Below are 21,131 nucleotides of genomic sequence, written 5' to 3' on the forward strand. Positions count from 1 at the left end.
TCAGTATCCATGACATATCCACCGAATCCCACAGCTACCTTGACTATACATCCTTACACCTTGCTTTCTGTAAAGAGTCTATTCCATTCTCCCAGTTACTCTGTCCCTGTTGCATCAGCTCTTATGATGCCAGCTTCGAATTCGGGGTCTGCAAAATGTCCACCTCTTTTCTCAACCAGAGATTACCCAGCACTACAGTTGACAGGGCCCTCAATCATGTCTGATCCATCTCCTGCACTTTGGCCCTTACTCACTTTGTTCCCTCCCACAACAGCAATGAAGACTCCTGGTCCTCACTATCCCAACAGCATCCACATCCAAAGGATCATTTAGCTGCCTTTTTTGCCACTCCAGGATTCTCCCACCAGGCACATACTCCCCTCCCTCTTCTTATCAATCTTCTGCAGGGACCATTCCCTCCAGGACACCTTGGTTCGCTCCTCCTCCACTCCCAACATCTCCGCACATCCCCATGGCACCTTCCCCAGCAGTCATAGTGCAACACCTGTCCATTAACTTCTTCCTTCCTCACTGTCCAATGTCCCAGACACACCTTCCAGGTAAAGCAGTGATTTATCTGCACCTCACTCAATTCAGCCTACTGTATTTGCTACACACAATTTGGTCACCTGTACACTGGGGAGGTGGAATGCAGACCGGTAGCTGTTCTGCAGTTCTATCTGCAAAAATGACCCTGAACCTCCTGCTGCCTGCTACTTCAACACACTGCTATGTTGTCTGGCCAACATTTCGGTCTTGAGCTCTCTGCAATGCTCCACAAAGTTCACTGCAAGTTGGAAAAACAGCATGTCATTTTCCACATGGGGACCCTGCAGCCTTCCAGACTCTGTATCAAATTCAGTCATTTTAAGGTTCAATTACCTTCTCTCATGTCCTTATCCCAACTCCCACACACTAGGTCTGGTCATCGAACTGCTATGATGCATAGACCATTGCCAGCCAGTAATGGTCCTCATTAACAGCTGTTGATTCACCCAGGCTGGCCTTTACGCATTCCTTTATCTGCCCAATGATTTTTCTTTCTCAATAGGTCTTCACCTATTGATAATCCTACCCCAACCCCCACCCCGCCTTTAGCATTTATACCAACCATTTCCTAGCTACGATCAGTTTTCAAGAAGGGTAACTGGACCCGAAATATTAACTTTGTTTTCTCTCCACAGATGTTGCCAGACCTGCTGAGTTTTTCTAGCAATTGCTGTTTTCATTTCTGATAATTCATTTCGTTTCAGCAATAATCTGCTCAGTTTGGGTTCTACCAGAGCCACTCAGCTTCTGACCTCATTATAGCTTTCTTTCAAAAATGGACAAAAGAGCTGAACTCCAAAGGTGGGGTGAGAGTTATAGCCTTTGACATCAAGGCTGCATTCAACTGAGTGTGGCTTCTAGGTAGCCTAGCAAAACTGGAATTATTGGGTATCATGAAGCAAACTCTCTGCAGGTTGGAGTCATTCCTGGCACATAGGAAGATGTTTGTGGTTGTTGGAGGGTCAGTCATCTTGGCTTCAGAACATCACGGCAGGAGTTCTTTAGGGTAGTGTCCTAGGCATAATCATCTTCAGCCTCCTCATCAATGACCTTCCCTCCATCATGAGGTCAGATGGTCGCCAATGATTTTACTTTGTTCAGCACCATTCACAACACCTCAGATACTGGAGCAGTCTGTGTTCAAATGTAACAAGACCTACAAGATATCCAGACTTGGGTTGACAAGTGGCAAGTAATATTCATGCTACATAAATGCCAGGCAATGACAATCCCCAAGAAGAGATAATCTAACTACTGCCCCTTGACATTCAGGCATGTTACCGTCACTGAACCCCCACTATCAACATCCTGGGGCTTACCATTGACCAGAAACTGAAATGGGGTCTCCACAAAAACAGACTGACTAAAGGAACAGGTCAGATGTTGGAATACTGTAGCAAATAACACATTTCCTGACTCACCAAAGCCTGTCCACCATTTACTAGACACAAGTCAAAAGTGTAATTGAATACTCTTCATTGCCTGGATGGGTAACCTGCTTCCTACATGCACAAGCATCCACTCCCTGCACCACTGATGCTCATTTTGTGGCTATATGCACTATCTACAAGATGCACTGCAGAAATTTACCAATGATCCTAAGGTTTTGTCTTCCAAATCCACAACCACTCTAATTAGAAGGGAAAAGGCAACAGGCACATGGGAACACCATTGGCTGCAAGTTCTCCTGCAAGCCTCTCACCATCCTGATTTGAAAATATATTGTCATTCACTGGGTCAAAATTGTAGTGTTTCCCTCCCTAACCACATTCAGGATATACCTACAGCATATAGACTACAGTGGTTTAAGGAGGAAGCTCACTGCCACTTTCTCAAGGGCAACTAGAGACAGGTAATAAACGCTGCCAGCCAGCAAACCCCACGTCCCATCTTGCATGAATGAATTAAAAACAAGTTTCGGATTTGGTGCATTTTATACAATAAATATAAATACTCAACTGCTTATCTTACAGCTGATTAATGGCTGTGGCTATTCATTAATGGACCACATAATTATTACATATTACTCTTTATTTATGTGATTGCTGTGAAAAAGTAAATTACGTAAAATAACACAATACAGATGTAATTATTTTATTAATTGCACATAAACGAGATTGTCATGGAAATATAATTGTGCACCATGCTGGAGGCATTTTGTTAAAGCTATATACCATTACATAGGTTAAAAGCAGCAAATGATTTATCTAAATCAACTACTTTATTAATACTGGGGAGGTAATGCGCAATGGTGGAATTTGAGTTGAATGAATGTCTGGAAAATAAGAAATGAGATCATGAAACTATTGTAGGTTGTCAGAAAAAAAACCCATTTGATTTACTGTAATAAAATGTGAGGCTGGATGAACACAGCAGGCCCAGTAGCATCTCAGGAGCACAAAAGCTGACATTTCGGGCCTAGACCCTTCATCAGAGAGGGGGATGGGGTGAGGGTTCTGGAATAAATGGGGAGAGAGGGGGAGGTGGACTGAAGATGGAGAGAAAAGAAGATAGGTGGAGAGGAGAGTATAGGTAGGGAGGGGATAGGTCAGTCCAGGGAAGACGGACAGGTCAAGGAGGTGGGATGACGTTCGGCTTGGGGTGGGAGGAAGGGATGGGTGAGATGAAGAACAGGTTGGGAAAGCAGAGACAGGTTGGACTGGTTTTGGGATGCAGTGGGTGGAGGGGAAGAGCTGGGCTGGTTGTGTGGTGCAGTGGGGGGAGGGGACGAACTGGGCTGGTTTTGGGATGCAGTGGGGGAAGGGGAGATTTTGAAGCTGGTGAAGTCCACATTGATACCATTGGGCTGCAGGGTTCCCAGGCGGAATATGAGTTGCTGTTCCTGCAACCTTCGGGTGGCATCATTGTGGCACTGCAGGAGGCCCATGATGGACATGTCGTCTAAAGAATGGGAGGGGGAGTGGAAATGGTTTGCGACTGGGAGGTGCAGTTGTTTATTGTGAACCAAGCGGAGGTGTTTTGCAAAGCGGTCCCCAAGCCTCCACTTGGTTTCCCCAGTGTAGAGGGAGCCACACCGGGTACAATGGATGCAGTATACCACATTGGCAGATGTGCAGTTGAACCTCTGCTTAATATGGAAAGTCATCTTGGGGCCTGGGATAGGGGTGAGGGAGGAGGTGTGGGGGCAAGTGTAGCATTTCCTGCGGTTGCAGTGGAAGGTGCCGGGTGTGGTGGGGTTGGAGGGCAGTGTGGAGTGAACAAGGGAGTCATGGAGAGAGTGGTCTCTCCGGAAAGCAGACAAGGGTGGGGATGGAAAAATGTCTTGGGTGGCGGGGTCGGATTGTAGATGGCAGAAGTGTCGGAGGAACCTCATCCCACCTCCTTGACCTGTCCGTCTTCCCTGGACTGACCTATCCCCTCCCTACCTCCCCACCTATACTCTCCTCTCCACCTATCTTCTTTTCGCTCCATCTTTGGTCCGCCTCCCCCTCTCTCCCTATTTATTCCACAACCCTCACCCCATCCCCCTCTCTGATGAAGGGTCTAGGCCCGAAACGTCAGCTTTTGTGCTCCTGATATGCTGCTGGGCCTGCTGTGTTCATCTAGCCTCACATTTTATTATCTTGGATTCTCCAGCATCTGCAGTTCCCATTATCACTGATACCATTTGATTCACTAATGTCCTTTAGGGAAGGAAACTGCGATCCTTACTTGGTCTGGCCTGCATGTGACTCCAGACTCACAGCAATGTGGTTGACACTTGACTTAATTAGGATTGCGCAATAAATGGTGGTCTAGCTAGTAATGCCCTTGTCCTGAGAATGATTAAAGAAAAACAATGTTATTGAACTACTAATGTCATAGTTAAATCATCTAATTCCATAGATGGACAATGGTCAGGAGGCTACAGTTTGTATAAGCATCCCTAGGTTAAGGAATAATAAATTAACAAGTGTTCCCATGCTTGATCTGTATAAAGTTGTGACTACAGGGAATCATGTTAGTGAAGATGTTGGCTCAGAACAGCATTGGACCTCATTGAGATATCATTTGAGTTGAAACTGGCAACACTTTCTCTGCTAATTGCAAGTCCCTAGTAGTTCCAGTGAAACTGTATCTCAGTGACTGCTTAGGAATGTGGGAAGTGTTTGGAAGAGTGTCGACATGAGGCCTTTTTACAAGAACCTTGGATCAAAGTACTTCACAGTCTTTTGCTGTTTTTAAGAAGTTGAGTATTGAGGGCTTTGTGGCTACAGATTTCTGTGGATTACTTGAGTTACTGCTCAGTTTAAAGGGATAAATTGCCTTTTTTGTGACTATGGTGCTCTATATCTCCACATCTTCCTTTTTGTTTGTTCAGTCTTTAATAGAGCTGACTTTCCCTGCTACCTCCTCATATCTCCCTTCCCTTGTCTTGTTCTGTAGAATTAGGGATTGGTGTAGTTGGTTCCACTATTGCAGTTAATTGGAGCCAGAGTATCTCTAATGATGACTTTTCTTTCTCATGCCCAAATGCAAACCCAGTAGGCTCTGCAACAATGCATCCCTGGCTCTCTACTCTACCTCACTTACATGTTGCCGGTTAGTCACAGAATCTAAGGGACTTAACTTGCACCCAGACTTGCCTCACAAGCACCATCTTCATGCCATTGGGCTTCTTGACCCATATCCAATCTCTAATGTCCTATCTTCTGACCACAATTATGCATTACAAACCCACTGACTCCCAAAGTTACCTTGACTGTATTTCCTTACATTATTTGCTTCCAGCCAGGACTCCATTCCATTCTCCCACTTCCTCTGACTCTTGTGCATCTAGTTGGATGATGCCTCCAATACACCCACCTTTTCATGAAGCCCCTCCCTTCTGATCCCGAACCACATTGTTTGAAAGGGCCCTCAGTCATGTTCAACCATTTCCTGAACCTTTGCCCTTTCGCCTCCTCCTCCCTCCCAGAATAGAGATAACGTTCCCCTTGTCCTCACTCTGCACTCTGCCTGTCTCCTCATTCAAAGGATTGTCCTCCATCATTGCAGTTGTTAGGAAAACCTGCTGCTGAATTGACCACAGCTGATGTCCTGATGAAGGGTCCCAACCCAAAACATTGACTTTCCTGCTCCTCTGACGCAGTCTGGCTCGCTATGTTCCTCCAACTTGACACTGTATTGATTCTGACTCCAGCATCTGCATTTCTTGCTATCTCCTGGTACAACTAGGAACCGGTTAACAGTTAGATGGTAATCAAATAATCTGCCAATCTAGGAAGTGACAGTGGCTTTGGGTGACTGAGAGTCTGAAGAATGTAATTGTGATTTGCTGGAGGGAATATCATCAATGGGAATTTGAGCTAATCCCCGAATTAATCAAAACATCCACAACGCACAAATTGTGTTGCAACAGCAGCATTTCACAAGTCAATGAGACAGCAATCAAAGACAATTCAAATCACAGCATCAAGTTTTAGGTTTGTGCCTCAGGACCAAATGCTAGCCAATTGGATGCTGTGGCTACAGTATCTCGTGATATAATCCTCATTACCTCATAGAAATATTTAAAGAAGTGCAAAAGCTGACAGAGATCTGAAAAAACATAAAATCATGAAATATAAACAATAAGAGCATCTTTATTATATTTGAAATGGAAATTTTGCAAAAGCATTCTTAAGAAAGACAGAGAAATAATGAATCTAAGCAATGTGTTCTGCAGGTAAATTGCCTCAATCATGAACCAAGATCTTCATGATGGATAGGGTTTGGTTACAAATCCAGAAACAAAATGTAGTACAATAGGAGTAGGATTCCAGTTCAGAGCACAATGTCTCCAAACCAAAGTTGGCATAGAACATTTGTTTTGGAATTCCATGGCAATCCATTAGTCAACGTATTTGCCAAGCACAACAAACCAACAATAATCCAGATGCAGAAATATTGACATTTTGTGAAAACATAGAATCTGCACATCAATTAATTCCTGATTATTGGAGCTGCTCTGGACATGTTGCTGAGTAAATAAATAACTTGGTACTCATTTAATGATGATGCAAGTAGAAACAGAGTAGTTTTTGATTAAAACATTGAATTCAGCCTCTGGTCTACAAATAATAGGTTTACCATGAAAAAAATGATATATAAATCCCCAATTGGTAAGAAAATCCAGCTGAATTACATTTTAGTACAGAAAAAGTGAAAAAAACAGCAACAGGAATATTGAGGCATAACTTATTGGATATTATCAGGCTGGACCATATGCTTTTAGTGAAAGGACTGCAAGACCAAGAGGAGTGCCACTTAGAAAATTAGACTAGATGTGATTGAACAAAAGTCAATTTACTATCAACATGAGAAAAACAAGCAGGAGAAGGCAATTCAGCTCCTCCAGCCTGACCTGTCATTCCAGTAGATCAAGCTGACCTGTCTATGCCTCAATTCCTTTGTATGTGAGGCATTTCTTTGTGAACATGTGATGAGAAGGCACTATATTGCATTTGTCCTTCAAAGCATGACTTCCGTATTAGTTGTGACAATGTGGAGATGCTGGTGTTGGATTGGAGTGGACAAAGTCAGAAGTACACATCGCCAGGTTATAGTCCAACAGGTTTATTTAAAATCACAAACTTTCAGAGTGCTCCTCCTTCACCAGTCCGTTGACTGCACTTTTGTCCATGGTGGTTGTCCTACATCCAGGTCAAGTTGTGTAGTATCGTGTGGGGGTTATGCTACTGAGGTTTGGTCGAAAACGTATCTACTTCGGTCTGCTTTGTCTGCATCGCTAATAAAACTAATTGTGTTTATATACATACACTTCACCTGGCTGTCTCCCAAAATCACACCCATAGTGCTAAGTTGAAAATGAAAAGAGCCTTTATTTTCCAGTAACACAATTTGATTTCAAGCAGAGAGCAAATAAAATCTCATAAATATCAAAAAGAATGGGCCCGTGTCATTTTAAAACTATCTCAATCAAAATAATAGAATCAGTTGGAGACTTACCACACTGTATTTCAGTTACACAGAATAAACGATTTGTGTGTGTGACTGCCTCTGTCTGTCTGTGCGTGCATGTGGTTTGGTGGGTGGCTGTCTGTGTGTATATGTGTCTGTATGTAGATGGGTAGCTGTGTGTGTGTGTGTGTGTGTGTGTGTGTGTGTGTGTGTGTGTGTGTGTGTGTGTGTGTGTGTGTCTGGCTGCGATGTAAGGGAGTGAGATATCGGGGTGGTTTACTGTAGTACAGAGAGATGGATGGAAGATGAATCAGATTGCTTCTATGTGTTTCCCTAACGCTATTGCATTATACTAATTGGCGAAGTGTGGATGACAGCCTTTGGCTGATCATGTGTTGAGTCAGCTCATGAAACGATTGATATGTAAAAACCAGTGTGTTCGGAAATCAACAATTTTATCAAAAGGCATTGCATGTTAACTTTGTATCTCAGGAGCACAAAAGCTGACGTTTCAGGCCTAGACCCTTCATCAGAGAGGGGGATGGGGTGAGGGTTCTGGAATAAATAGGGAGAGAGGGGGAGGCGGACCGAAGATGGAGAGAAAAGAAGATAGGTGGAGAGGAGAGTATAGGTAGGGAGGGGATAGGTCAGTCCAGGGAAGACGGACAGGTCAAGGAGGTGGAATGAGGTTAGTAGGTAGGAAATGGAGGTGCGGCCTGGGGTGGGAGGAAGGGATGGGTGAGAGGAAGAACAGGTTAGGGAGGCAGAGACAGGCTGGACTGATTTTGGGATGCAGTGAGTGGAGGGGAAGAGCCGGCCTGGTTGTGTGGTGCAGTGGGGTGAGGGGATGAACTGGGCTGGTTTTGGGATGCGGTGGGGGGAAGGGGAGATTTTGAAGCTGGTGAAGTCCACATTGATACCATTGGGCTGCAGGGTTCCCAAGCGGAATATGAGTTGCTGTTCCTGCAACCTTCGGGTGGCATCATTGCGGCACTGCAGGAGGCCCATGATGGACATGTCATCTAAAGAATGGGAGGGGGAGTGGAAATGGTTTGCGACTGGGAGGTGCAGTTGTTTATTGTGAACCGAGCGGAGGTGTTCTGCAAAGCGGTCCCCAAGTCTGCGGAAGGTTGCAGGAACAGCAACTCATATTCCGCTTGGGAACCCTGCAGCCCAATGGTATCAATGTGGGCTTCACCAGCTCAAAATCTCCCCTTCCCCCACTGCATCCCAAAACCAGTCCAGTTTGTCCCCTCCCCCCACTGCACCACACAACCAACCCAGCTCTTCCCCTCCACTCACTGCATCCCAAAACCAGTCCAGCCTGTCTCTGCCTCCCTAACCTGTTCTTCCTCTCACCCATCCCTTCCTCCCACCCAAGCCGCACCCCCATTTCCTACCTACTAACCTCATCCCACCTCCTTGACCTGTCCGTCTTCCCTGGACTGACCTATCCCCACCTATACTCTCCTCTCTACATATCTTCTTTTCTCTCTTTCTTTGGTCTGCCTCCCCCTCTCTCCCTATTTATTCCAGAACCCTCACCCCATCCCCCTCTCTGATGAAGGGTCTAGGCCCGAAACGTCAGCTTTTGTGCTCCTGAGATGCTGCTGGGCCTGCTGTGTTCATTCAGCCTCACATTTTATTATCTTGGATTCTCCAGCATCTGCAGTTCCCATTATCATTAATTTTGTATCTCCTGTTTGATTTATACCTTTACAACTAGGTTTCACATGTTGGGGTGAAAAATTCACCTGCAAATTATTGAGCCTGGAAAACCAATTAAACTAGACACAGGAAGGCATATATTGCTTTGGCAGAGCTGCTTTGGGAGAAAAATGGATCTGTAACAGCAGAACGTTCTTTTTCTTAGCCTGTCAAAAGACAATGCATGGTGATAAAACAAATTGAACAAACATTCATTCACTGAGAATGCAAGGATGTATACAAATGCCACTACTGCTGATGATACAAGATTCAATTAAACAACTATGTCTCAAGTTAAAACCTAACAGCTCATAAAAATCCTTAGAATTGCATACTCTTTTAACTTTAGTTTTGTACTGTACACTCTTCCTTTTTCTAAACTTTTTATCAGGTTGACAGAGCTGGCTAAACAGAGGGAGACAATTTACCCCTATTCACCTACTTGGAACAAAGGACAGAATCCTCTGTTATCTGTCCTCAATGAATCTGCCAACCACAAGGTCTGGGAGTTGGGTGTCTGTCCTTCATTCTGCGGGATGCTGTCCTCGACTGAACTCTCTCTGCTCTTGAGTCTTCTGTATCCCTGACTTGTCTTATCTGAAGATTGGCTCTTAGGAGTTCCACCAACCTCTTTTGTTTACGCACTAATCCACACTACTGATCTTTGCATTATGATCTCTAGAACAGTTGTTCCATTCCCATAGAGTCTTCATAGCCTTGCCACTCTTAATGTCAAAACTAAATTATCATATAGAAATAAATTTCAGATCAGGTGCTACCTCTTGTTAAGGGAGCTGCCAGCCTTTCATTGTCTGGACTCACAAATCAGGAGCGATCATTTGGGAAAGTTACTGGCAGCCTGCTATAGAATCTTCCCTCAGTGTTTGGCAGTAACTTCAACAATGGAAACCAGGCAGGAAATAAACTGTATCAAATTGGTTTTAAGAATCCTAGATATATAATAAAGTATGTTGTACCTGGAGGAAAGGAAATAATTGGGTGAGTTAGCATTGGAAAGACACTGGTCTGCTTCTCACTACCTCACCAAATAAGTGTTGGGGTGATAAGGTCCATTGGGGTCTCTTCTAACTTGCCAGCAAGTAACACCCTTAAGTGGTCAATTAACAACCACTTAAGGGCCACAAATTGTAACTTGTCCAATTACCTGCCTTTTTGTCTGGTAAGAGAGGTGACTGGATGTACAACTGGGAAATCAGGGATCATAGTAGTGAGGCCTCCATTTGCTTCAGTCTGGGAGTAGCGGAAGGACAGCTTTGGCTCCAACCCCTGAGAAGAGAAAGAAACCCACTGACCTTCTCACAGTTGGACCTTCTCGACTGATGGTCTTTAGGATCCAGAAGTTGCTGACTTCTGATGGACTGCCAGTTTTTGGTGAGACAGAACTCCACTGATGAGGCCTGAGATAGGCTGAGAAGATCATTGATCAATTCTTAAGAAGCTGATTGGCTTGAAATCAGGCAAGCCATTTTGATGGTGGGGAGATAGTCTGTTGTCGTGGAATACACCTAACCCCAAGACTGGAAAATGGTCCCTTCTAGATGACGGCAAAATGGAAAATCTCAGTCCTAGGCTTCTGAGCATGGCACCATTTAAATGAAAACAAGGGGATATTCTTGGGCTTTATATAATGCACTACTTCTGGATGTGGGTGCAGTGTCTTTCTGTGTCCAACTTGGGTGCTGATTTACCCTGCATCATAGCAACGCATACACTTCAACAGGAGGAGCTCCAGGACATACTGAGGATGTAAGACATACTGTTCTCAATCATACAAGTTTAGACAACATTAGCCCTGTTCCCAACAGAGTTGAATCTACAACCAGTTTCAAATTGATTTAGTATCCACTCACTGTGAGAAGAGAACACGCTGAACTGAGGTTGATAGTCCATGCAGATGTCTAGAAGGGACCAACCTCATTTTACTGGGAAATGAATGGGAGTATATTGGAACAAAATGTAAAGCAGGCCCCTTGCTTAGGCTTGCTCAGTAGATGTACACAATCCTGCCGCACTAATTGCAGTCATGCCAGGAAATCCACCTATTGTCCTGGGCAACACTGAGCCAATATTTCAGAAACAGCTTAACTGCTTATGCAATCCACCACTGCTAGATATTGAAAATAAGGGATAAACACATGACGATTTGGAGGAAAAGAGCAGAAGTGTAAGACTAACTGAATTTTTCTTGTCGAGCTATAGTGTGTTCGATAGGCCAAATGGCTTCTTTCTGTAATCAATCTACAGTTCTTTAATTTTACCTGGAACCTGTGAATTCCTCAAAGGATCCAATTACTCAGCACTGTTACCTCTACCCACCATTAAAATAAAATCATCCAGCCACACCCAACCCCCTGGGGAAATTCAGACATTCCAAACTTTCCCAGATTCCAGTAGTTATGATGTAATTGTGTGGTGCCAGAATGACAGGTGAGCTGGTCACTGAAACTGTGCAGCAATCCCTGAGGAAATACTCCTGGTTTAGTATTGTAAATACTTCACTCAATCCCATTGACATGCAAAGGGACTGAAAGCAGATAACCACTTCCCTTCTTGCAATGTCAATTGCCTGGGGTTGAAAATTCCACACACTGCAAAGTGACAAACAATTCATCATGGAAAGCTCGGGTGGTGGGGGGCACAAGAGTCTAATGAATCCTACTCCAGTTAAGAGGCTTAAACAATAGGGCTGATTTGGCTTGAGACACCGAAGGACATTGAATCTGTACTAATTTGGTTTATGTTGAAGTTTGGACCAAAATGAAGTCAGTTTGTAATTGACTGAAATGAAAAATGCAACATGAATGCTCGACAATCCACTCAACAACTTAGTTTTCTCCAATTCTGTTTATATAACAGACAACTGTCCAGAAAGAATCTTGATCAAATTGGATTAGTTTGAAGTTCCCAGTCCAATATCCTACTCTCTGTGAAAGTATGGACTCATTGCTGAAGTTTTTAGACTTTGAAAGCCATCCTGACTAAATCTAAATGACGCCATGTTATTCAAAATTGGAGCATAACCCTGTTCTGACCGATCTTTATGCACATGGCACACATGCATGTCAGTGGAAAGTGCTCAGGACAGGGGACCCATACTGACTGTTCCTTCCTGAGACAATTCTAGTGCTTCAATGTCTGTCAAGAGTTGAGGTTAGATAATTTAGGCTAGGGGTTTTTTGGTATTGAAATATTTCTGTATTTTTCTTAATCTTTCTCAGGATGTAGGAATCACTGCCTTGGTGTCATTGATCTGCTGCCCTTACCCTTTTAGGAGGTAGAGATCACAGATTGGAAAGTGCTGCAGAAGAGGTCTTGATGAGTTGCTGCAGTGAATCTTGTAGATGGTATTCATTATTACTATAGTGCGGCAATGGTGAAGAGAATGATTGTTTAAAGTGGTAGATGGGGTATCCATCAAAAGGCTGCTGTCTGATAGCTTTAAGCTTCTTGAATACTGTTAGAGTTCTACTCATCCAGGCAAGAGGGAATATTCTATTATAATTCTGACCAGCACGTTATAGATGGCAGACAGGCTTTGGGCAGTCAGAAGAGCTACTTGAGGCAAGATTCTTACCCTTTTACTGTGGTTGTAGACATTGTATTTATATGGTCGGTCCAGTCAGTTCAGATATTGATAGTTAGGGATGCAGGACTGGTAATGCCATTGAATTTCAAAGGGATTTGTTTAGGTTCTATCTTGTTGTAAACACCCATTGCCTGACATATGTGATTTTATTCACTACATATCAGCTCAAGACTTTCAGGTCATGTTGCAAATGGACACGGACTGCTTCATTACCTGAGGAGTCACAATTGGTACTCAACATTGTGCAATCATCAGCAAACATTCCCACTTATGACCTTATGAAGGAGGAAACGTCATTGATGAAGCAGCTGCGGACGAATGAGCTGAGTGCACTATCCTGACAAACGCCTGCAGAGATGTCCTGAGACTGACTTCTATGAACTACAAATATATTCCCTTGAGCCAGGTATGACTCCTGCCAATGAAGCTTTCCTCTTCTGACTTCCATTGACTTCAGCTTTCATAGGCTTCTTGATGCCTTTCTTTATATCTTCTTTGGCCACAGGTGAAGTGCCAGAGGACTGGAGAATAGCCAATGTCATCCCACTGTTTAAGAAGGGTAGCTGGGATAGTCCTGGAAATTATAGGCCTGTGAATCTCATGTGGATGGTAGGGAAATAATTGGAAAAGATTCTCAGGGACAACATCAATACACATTTAGAAGCAAATGGATTTATTAGCAATAGACAGCATGGTTTTGTGTAGGGGATGTCATGCCTCACTAACTTGATTGAGTTTTTTGTAGAAGTGACAAAGATGATTGATGAGAGAAAGGCAGTTGATGTTGTCTATATAAACATCAGTAAAAGCCTTTGACAGGGTGCCTCATGGAAAACTGGTACAAACAGTAAAGTCACATGATATCAAGGATGAGCTGGCAAGAGGATACAGAACTGGCTTAGTCATAGGAGACAGAGGGTAGTGGCGGAAGGATGCTTTTCAGAATTGGCGGCTGTGACTAGTTGTGCTCCACAGGAATTAGTGCTGGGACTTCTGCTGTTTGTGATCTATATAAATGATTTGGGGGAAAACATGTTTAGTCTAATTCGTAAGTTTATGGACAGTACAAAGATTGTGGAGTTGCAGATAGTGAGGAGGTCCGCAGAGGATACAGCAGAATGTAGTTCAGTTGGAGGGATGGGCAGAAAAATGGCAGATGGAGTTTAATCTGGACAAATGTGAAATGATACATTTTAGCAGGCCAAGTAGTGGTGTAATTTATACAGTGAATGGCAGAACCCTTAGGAGTATTGATATGCAGAGGGATCTGGGTGTACAGGTCCACAGATCACTGAAGGTGGCAGTGCAGGTAGATGAGGTAATAAAAAAAGGCCTATTGCATACTTGCCTTCTTTGGAAGGAGCATTGAGTATGAGAACAGGCAAGATATGTCGCAGCTTTACAGAACTTTAGTCAGGCCACACTTGGAATATTGCATACAATTCTGGTCACCACACTACCAGAAGGATGTGGATGCTTTGGGGGGTGTATGGGAAAGGTTTACCTGGTTGTCTGGTATGGAAGATTTTAGCTATGAAGAATGGTTGGGTATACTGGGTTTGTTTTTACTGGAATGTAGGAGGCTGATGTGCCACTTGATAGACGTTTATAAGATTGCGAATGGCATGGATAGAGTGGAAAGTATGAGGCTTTTTCCCAAGATTGACAGGTCAATTACTAGGGGACACAGGTTCAAGGTGCTGGGTAGGGGAAGTTTAAAAGAGGTGAGGCACATTTTTCACACAAAGGGTGGGATATCAAACCTGTAAGTGAAGACAGTTTTCATTTGGAAGACAAAGTGTGTTGGTACACGATTGGAGAGCTGAAGGGCCTGTTCCTGCACTGTATTGTTCTTTGTTCTTTGTCTGTTGTACACAATCAAATGCAACCTGACAGTTAGGACAGTCATTTTCACCTCACATCTTTTGTATTTCCTACTTACTCATTTTGCAGTTCAATATCAGAGGGAGCAATTGACAAAAGGGACTCTTGCAAAAGATAATGGTTCTGAAAAGCTTAATGTCAGAGTCTGCATGAAGCTCCAACCAATATGAAGGTATGGGTGGGGATAAAGTGGGACAGATTAAGATCTCACCAAGTGAAGATTATTTCTTCAGGTCTCCTTGCAGTCTCTGTAACAATATTTATTCCCTTAATGTAACTTATATCTGATTGCTGTGATTTCATAAATGACATTTTTTAAGGTAAGGGCCTCTTATTGGTAAGACTCAATAGTGGTTTAGCCTTGATAACAAGGTGTAGAGTTGGATGAACACAGCAGGCCAAGCAGCATCTTAGGAGCAAGAAAGTTAACGTTTCGGGCCTAGACCCTTCATGAGATGAAGGGTCTAGGCCCGAAACATCAACTTTCCTGCTCCTAAGACGTTGCTTGGCCTGCTGTGTTCATCCAGCCCCACACTTTGTTATCTCAGATTCTCCAGCATCTGCAGTTCCTATTATCTCTATCAGTGATTTATCCTCTACTACAATAAACCAAATAGGTCCTTAGTTTCAGTCAAGAAAGTGAAATGATAACAGCATTCTAATGACAAGCACCAGAGGGACTACAAAGTGATACAAATCTAGTTCCCAGGTAAAATAGTGTCTCCACAAATATAGGGGAAAATCCTTTGCACTGATTTTCAAACCTCCAGGATGCCTTGGAGGCTCCAGAATTGAAGGTCCGTGCCCAGGACTCTGCTGTGAGCAACACACTGCAGAAATATCACAGCAATAATCAACAAAATTGCACTCGCATTTATCAGAAACAAAAATGTAATAGTTGTGAGATGACTTTTAAAGTGATAGCTATCATTAAAATCACCCAGTTGGATAACAGAGAAACTGTTCATTTAACTGTTGGTTGTGGGAAAGCCTGGGGGATAGATGACTGATGGTGGGAGTGTGGAGTAAGGGCAGATGGAGTCATAGAGTCAAAGAATTGTACAGCATGGAAACAGACCTTTGGTCCAACTCATCCATGCTGATCAGGTTTCCTAAACTGAACTAATCCCATGTGCCTGCATCTGGCCCATATTGAGTGGCCATGTGTTGAAACCTCCAGAATGCACCAAGTTAGAGTTGGCAAAGTTGCTTATGGGTGACCTGATACCAATCTGAGGCAGTCTAAAAGTCCTGTATTGGACTATGTATTGGGTGTAGTTGCAGTCAATGGTATATTTGTAACTGGTTGGTTTCTCATCAGTTGCTCACTTTTGTATCCCCCCAGTAGTTTTGCCTACGAGGTAGATACATTAATGTCCCTTTCGACAGAATAAGCCAATTTGTGCTTGATATTCCTTTGATGTCATTCATTTTCATTTAAAAAAGAGTGACATGGACACTGAGAAAATTATTTTTAATCTTTGAAAATGCTTTCTCTGTGTAGATGTGTGAGATGCCAGATGAAGATAGAATTGGATCTAACTGAAGCAGCCTCAATTTATTGGCATCTGCTGGCATTGAGTTCCTTGGTTCTCTTGGGAATAATGGCCTCTAGGTTCCTTACTGAAGGGTTTGGACTGAAATACAGTCCAACAGTCATTGCCTTTAAGCAGGAGAAGGAGGACAATACAGTTTGTAGGTAGTAAGAACTGCCGATGCTGGAGTCTGAGATAACACCGTATGGAGCTGGATGAACGCAGCAGGCCAGGCAGCATCAGAGAAGCAGGAAAGCTGACATTTCGGGTATGGACCATTCTTCCGAAATGGGGGAGGGGAAGGGGGCTCTTAAACAAATAGAGAGAGGGACAGGTGGTGATAGCAGGTAGATAGTGAAGCGGGTAGGGTGGGAGAGAAGGCAGGCAGGTCAAGGAGGCAAGAATGAAGCTAGTAAGGGTGACTGTAGGTATATAGGGGTGGGGATTGATCAGTGAGGTGGGAGGATTGGTTAGGTGGGAGGGAAGACAGACAGGTCAATGAGGCGAGGATCAGAGCGGGGGCTGGTCTTGGGACAAAGTTGGAGGTGGGGAGATTTTGAAGCTAGTAAAGTCTGCATTGAGATTGTAGGCTTCCAAGGTGGAACGTGAGGTGCTGCCCCTTCCCCAGGGCAGGAGGCATTGTTTTGACACTGGAGAAGGTCCAGGATGGACATGTCATCCAGGGAGTGGGAGGGGGAGTTGAAGTGGTTTGCAACTGGGAGGTGTTGTCATTTGTCACGAACCGAGCACAGGCGCTCTACAAAGCAATCTCTGAGCTTCCACTTTGTCTCCCCAATGTAGAGGAGGCCACATCAGGAACAGCAGATACAATAGACCACATTAGAGGATGTGCAGATGAACATCTGTTTGCTGTGTAAGGTTTGTTTTGGGGCCTGGGGTGGTGGTGAGGGTGGGGAGGTGTAGGGGCAGGCGTAGCATGTCCTGTGGTTGCAGGGAGAAGTGCCAGGGCTGGTGGGGCTAGTGGGGAATGTGGAGCAGACGAGCGAGTCGCGGAGAGTGCGGTCCCTCTGGAAGGCAGATAAGAGTGGGGAGGGAAATATATCCTTCATAGTGGGTCAGATTGCAGGTGGCGGAAGTGGCAGAGAATGATGTGTTGAATCCGGAGATGAGAACCAGGGGAGTTCTGTCTTTGTTCTTATTGCGGGGAGGGAGTGTGAGGGCTGAGGTGTGGGAAACAGAAGAGATATGGTCAAGGGAGTTTTCAACCACTGAGCGAGGGCATGTTGCGGTCCTTGAAATCCAAGGACATCTGGGATGTACCCGGAAACTGGAGGAACAGCACCTCATATTCCGCCTTGGAAGCCTACAACCCAATGGTCTCAATGTGGACTTTGCTAGCTTCAAAATCTCCCCACCCCGACCTCATACCAAGACCAGCACCCCATCTCACCCCTGCCTCAATGACCTGTCTTTCTTCCCTCCCACCCATCCGCTCCCCCCCACCTCACTGTCCAATCCCCACCACTGCCTACCTATACTCACCTTCTCTAGCCTCATCCCCACCTCCTTGACCTGTCTGTATTCTCTCCCACCCTATCCAGTATTCCCACCCCCCTTTACTTATTTAAGAGCCCCCTTCCCCTCCCCCATTTCTGAAGAAGTGACTCAACCCAAAACATCACTTTTGCTGCCTGGCCTGCTGCGTTCCCCCAGCTGTACACCTTGTTATCCCACACAGGTTTATAGGTGGGAGTGGATGAAAATACCCACAACTTCATTTCAGTAAAGGTCTTGGTTTCAGCTCCCTTTGTGAGATCCAGTAATTATTTTGTGGAGATGGAAGTGCCAGCACCACAAAACATAGCAAAAAGCAAACTGACTTGATTTTTCTTTGCACCAGTTTTTAACTTTCCACTGATTTGAAAAATATTGTTCTTGATTTTAAACTTTGTAAGAGTAGCAAAGAGCTTAGAAAATGAGCCTCCAAAAAGGGATTTGAACAATCAAGTGTTGAAACTTAGTAGAAAGGAGGTTAGGTATGGTGAATAAATTGACTGCTGATTCATGGTGAGCCCATTTCACATGAGATCGATATCACAGCAGATATCACATTGCATAATGTATTAATTCTCCAGTCATTGTCTTTCAGAATTCTTCCCGCATGATAATCCCTAATCTCATTACAATGTCAAGGGATGGAGACGGACATACGGCTCACTCCTTTTAGTAACTGGCTGTAAAAATCTACATGCTGAAGTCTAGGAACAGACCTCCTCGAAGTTTCCTGGGAAATACTTTCAGCCTGGGTGGATGAACTGGGAAAAAAAATGAAAAGAAGGCACAAGAAAGGTAATTAAATAAATTCAAGCTCTGCTAAAGAGGTAAAAGCTTTGCAGTGTGCCCTAGGGTGAGAACAACTCAACCAGGCTTGAAATGAAAGTAGTGTTCCCAAAGCAAATTGGGTTACAAGGACAAAATGAAGGCCAACCGTTTCTCAGTGTTACATAAAAACATGAAAAAGAAGGAACAGGAGGAGAACATTTAGCCTTTTGAGCTTGCTCTGCTGCTCATGAAAATCATGGCTGATTGGCCCTAACTCTACATTTCTGCCTGTCCTCTGAATCCTAGTACATCAAAAATCTGCTAAACGTGGCTATGAATATACTCAATAACTCAGTTTCCACTGCTTTCCAGAGTATGGGATTTCAAAACTTAACCATGTTCTGTGAGAAGAAATTCCTCCTCATCTGCATCGTAAGGGAGACCCCTTATTTCAGAATTCTGCCCCTACTTTTAAATTTCCCTATAAGGGCAAACATATTCTCAGTATTTAACCTGTCAAGTCCCTTGGAAATCCTATATATTTCAAAAGACATTTTAAGCATTTGGGCTTTTTCTCCTGGGAGCAAAGAAGATTAAGAGGTGACTTTATTGCGGTGTTCAAAGTCCTGAACAATTTTGACAGAGTAAAGAAGGATATTCTGTTTCTACTAGCTGATATGTCAGTAACTAGGGGTCTAGAAAAGTAGGAGTGAGGTGAGAAGAAACTTCTTTACTCAGAGAGTTGTTAGGATTTGGAATGTGATGTCTGGGCGAGTGATAGAGGCAGATTCCATCAGAGGTTACAAAACAGCGCTGGGGGGTATATCTTTGGTAAAAGTGACAGATTCAGGGGACTACAGAGACAGAGCTGGAGAATGGGAACAAAAACAAAGTTGTTGGAAAAGCTTAAGATAATAAAATGTGAGGCTGGATGAACACAGCAGGCCAAGCAGCATCTCAGGAGCACAAAAGCTGATGTTTCGGGCCTAGACCCTTCATCAGAGAGGGGGATGGGGAGAGGGAACTGGAATAAATAGGGAGAGAGGGGGAGGTGGACCGAAGATGGAGAGTAAAGAAGATAGGTGAAGAGAGTGTAGGTGGGGAGGTAGGGAGGGGATAGGTCGGTCCAGGGAAGACGGACAGGTCAAGGAGGTGGGATGAGGTTAGTAGGTAGCTGGGGGTGCGGCTTGGGGTGGGAGGAAGGGATGGGTGAGAGGAAGAACCGGTTAGGGAGGCAGAGACAGGTTGGACTGGTTTTGGGATGCAGTGGGTGGGGGGGAAGAGCTGGGCTGGTTGTGTGGTGCAGTGGGGGGAGGGGACGAACTGGGCTGGTTTAGGGATGCAGTAGGGGAAGGGGAGATTTTGAAACTGGTGAAGTCCACATTGATACCATATGGCTGCAGGGTTCCCAAGCGGAATATGAGTTGCTGTTCCTGCAACCTTCGGGTGGCATCATTGTGGCAGTGCAGGAGGCCCATGATGGACATGTCATCTAGAGAATGGGAGGGGGAGTGGAAATGGTTTGCGACTGGGAGGTGCATAGCAGGCAGCATCCGTGAAGGAGAAAACAGAATTAACATTTCGTGTCTGATGACCCTTCCTCAGAAGGAGAATGGGACAGATCGGACATTTCATTCAGGAGCCAGTACAGACACGATGGGTCAAATGGCCCCCTTCTGCACTGTAAAATTCTATGATTTTATTCGATTTTCATCAAAAATTATCAAGATTGTAGAATTTAGCTCTCAAAATTCCACTAAAGCTTGGAATAAAATAAGAAGAATGAAATTTGATTTTAGTCTCCATTATCACATTCTTCCTTTAATTTGGATCCAATGCATCCAAGAGCTAGTTGGCAACATTTGTATCATTAAATCTGAATTCCATTGAGCAGATACAGATTTTCAGATCAGGGTATGGCTATATATAGTTAACAGATAATCCAGATTCTCAAAATCCAGCTGAGAGCAGTTAATGTAAGTTTATGATTCCTGATCTCCATCAGTCAACACATTTCCCAAGGGAATTTAAAGCACGAGAGATGTACTTGAAGCCATGTAGTAAAATGCAAAAGTTTAAAATAAAGTTTGAGAACATTTTATAAAATTCTGATGTGATAACGTTTGACTTGTAGTCAGGTATGCTGTGGTAATAAGCATTTTCCTAGATCAGCTCAAAAAACCAGTTGTTTAAAGATATTCCAAGTCAAAATGATGTCAGTGCAGATTGTAACGGTAAATAATTGGCAGGATCTTACACTGTCTCATGTTGAATCTTCAACCTGGCCACAAATCTTTGTATTTCAATTTCCACTGGAAACTATACATGACAAAACGTATTGCTATCAGTTGTATTCTTAATCACACATGGAATTGGTGCCACAAAATGATCTCAGCACCTCCATCTCCTACCTACTAACCTCATCCCACCTCCTTGACTTGTCTGTCTTCCCTGGACTGACCTACCTACTTCCCTACCTCCCCACCTACACTCTCCTCTCCACCTATCTTCTTTTCTCTCCATCTTCGGTCCGCCTCCCTCTCTCTCCCTATTTATTCCAGAACCCTCAGCCATCCCCCTCTCTGATGAAGGGTCTAGGCCCGAAATGTCAGCTTTTGTGCTACTGAGATGCTGCTTGGCCTGCTGTGTTCATCCAGCTTCAC

The 21,131-nt window shown here is 44.0% G+C and overlaps 1 long non-coding RNA gene across 1 annotated transcript in view; it reads left to right on the top strand.

The window, feature by feature from the left end:
- LOC125464823 (uncharacterized) overlaps positions 1–21,131 on the top strand; it is a 72,420-nt gene that overhangs the window by 36,832 nt on the left and 14,457 nt on the right. Inside the window, exons 2-3 of the long non-coding RNA XR_007250101.1 lie at positions 12,931–13,172; positions 18,296–18,495. This is a non-coding gene — a long non-coding RNA (uncharacterized LOC125464823). The remainder of the gene's footprint in view (positions 1–12,930; positions 13,173–18,295; positions 18,496–21,131) is intronic.

The sequence above is a fragment of the Stegostoma tigrinum genome, chromosome 24 (genome assembly GCF_030684315.1).
Source record: "Stegostoma tigrinum isolate sSteTig4 chromosome 24, sSteTig4.hap1, whole genome shotgun sequence".
Taxonomy (NCBI): domain Eukaryota; kingdom Metazoa; phylum Chordata; class Chondrichthyes; order Orectolobiformes; family Stegostomatidae; genus Stegostoma; species Stegostoma tigrinum.